Here is a 2,392-nt window from a genome sequence, read left to right as displayed (position 1 = left end):
TCCCCTCCCGGCGCGAGCTCCGGCGCGGCGTCCGACGGGGCGGGGCGAGGGAGGACAGGCCCCGCCCCCATGCGGCCCCGCCCCCATGCGGCCCCGCCCCGCCCGGCCCCTGTCTCGGCGCCCGGATCCGGGCACCAAGCGCTTCTGAGGCCGCCCGAAGGCGCCCGAAGATAGCGAATCGCAAGCCCTAGACGCCCCCGCTTTCCTCCTTCTCCCCAACCCCGACTTCGTAGGGCCTGAGGGTCTGAGAGCAGCGGCCTAGGGTTTCCAGTGACCATTTTACAGATGGGGAGACTGAGGGCTCCAATGGTGAAAGGTCTTGTTCAGGGACAAGGGCAGGGCGATGACCAGGGCAGTGGGAGACTTGGAAGAGTGGAGGCTGTAGACCAGAGACATCCAAACTGTGGCTTCCTTAGGCCACATTGGAAGAAGACGTGTCTCGGGCCACACAGAAAGCACACTAACGACAGCTGATGAGCTAAAAAAAAATCGCAAAAAAACCTATCTGTGTGTGTGTGTGTGTGTGTGTGTGAGAGAGAGAGAGAGAGAGAGAGACAGACAGACAGACAGACAGAGAGAGAGACAGAGAGAGAGAGACAGTTTCACTCTGTCGCCCAGACTGGGAGTGCAGCGGTGTGATCTCGACTCACTGTAACCTCCACTTCCTGGGTTCAAGCGATTCTCGTGCCTCAGCCTTTCAAGTAGCTAGGATTACAGGCATGCACCACCATGTCCAGCTAATTTTTGTATTATTAGTAGAGACGGGGTTTTACCATGTTGGCCCGGCTGGTCTCCAACTTCTGACCTGAAGTGATCCGCCTGCCTCGGCCTCCCAAAGTGCTGGGATGGCTGTGAGCCACCACGCCCAGCTTCAGAAATCTCATAATGCTTTCAGAACGTTTACGAATTTGTGTTGGGCCCCATTCAAAGCCATCCTGGGCCGCATGTGGCCGGTGTGCCACAGGTTGGACAAGCTTGCAGTGTAGACCCTTGTTAGGCACAGGATAGGTACATAAAAGTTTGCCCTTAGCAAGTCTAGCCAGGCACTTTACTCATCCACGTAGCTTCCAGGCTACTCCCTGGCACCACCTGGGCATGCTGGGCCACCCCACCTCCCAGGTAGCCTCAGAGATGGTATGATCTGGAATGTGCCCCTGACGCTGACTTGCCGTATGACCTCAGGCAGGTCCTTCCCTCTCAGAGTCTTATTTATCTGTGAATGAGAGTCAATGCTATCTCTAGTGATCCTTCCAACCTGCCAGGGCCGACAAGCTGCCTGACCTTGACCCAGACCCCACCACGCTGCTCCGTAGGAGCATTTGGAGGGCAGTCTGAAACCCAGAATTGCTCAGGCACAGATGTTCTAACTCCAGGATTGGGAGGATTTGGTCTAACTCTAGGATGTCGTGCCTTCCTTTCAAACTGTGCCAAAAGGAGCCAGAGGGAGGACACACCTATCCAAGCTCCAGCTTGGCTTCTTTCAGAAGCGGATGTCACAGGCAAGGCCAACTTTAGCCTCTGTAATTACTCCCGGCTCAGAAGTCAGCAGTCCTGAGAAAGACAGCCCTGTGCTGTCCCCAGCTGGATAGGGCGGCCTCCCTGACATTCCCCTGTTCATAAACCAAGTGCTTTGTCAGCCAGTCTGTCCTCGTCTGTCCTTCGCTTCCCCAGCAACACTGCTTAGGGGCACCCACTTTACAGTTGAAAGCCCTAGGCCAGGGAGGGAAGCATTCACTGGGCATTCACTCTGTCTCCAAGAGCCAGAGATTGGGATCAGATTCAGGTCCACAGGCGTACGGTACAATGCCAGGACAGAACCTACCTGTCCTTTTGGTGGTTGTGAACTCACCCTTCTGAGCCGCATCTGTAAAAAAGGCAACTATACCTGTTTCACAGAGCTGTCCATAAGGATTAAATAATTGGAGGTGAAATGGCTGAATCCTGTTCTTGAGAGAGAACCTACCTTTAAAGTTGCCTCCTCCAGGAAGCCTTCCCTGACTACCACCCATGGATTAAGTTTCTCTTTGTGGGCTCCCACAGTCCTGAACTTTCAGCATTGCAAGCATTGCTGCTGTCTGTTTCTACTCTTCTCATCTCCATTAGACTTTGTATCCTCCAAAGACAGGAAGTTTTTCTGATTCATTTCTGAATCCCAAATGCCTAGTAAGGGGTCCAAATGCAGTTGGAACACAGTCAATGTTCCTGTCCTCCCTCCCTCTTTTCCTCCCCTTCTCCTTTCTCCAGCTTTTCACCAAACCGGGCTGCCTTCTGCAAAAGGGCTGTGGCAATAGGGTAGGTGGGTCCACAGGCTGAGTCCCCCAACTCACTTGTCCTGAGCCAGCTAGATTCTGGAACAGTAGAGAGGGCATTCTGGAGCTGGGAGGAAAAGCGA

This window comes from Aotus nancymaae, unplaced genomic scaffold (assembly GCF_030222135.1).
Source record: "Aotus nancymaae isolate 86718 unplaced genomic scaffold, 86718_ANA_hifiasm-v0.15.2.pri h1tg000053l, whole genome shotgun sequence".
NCBI classification, from domain to species: domain Eukaryota; kingdom Metazoa; phylum Chordata; class Mammalia; order Primates; family Aotidae; genus Aotus; species Aotus nancymaae.
The sequence above is the reverse complement of the archived record's forward strand: the minus strand, read 5'-3'. Positions refer to the sequence as shown.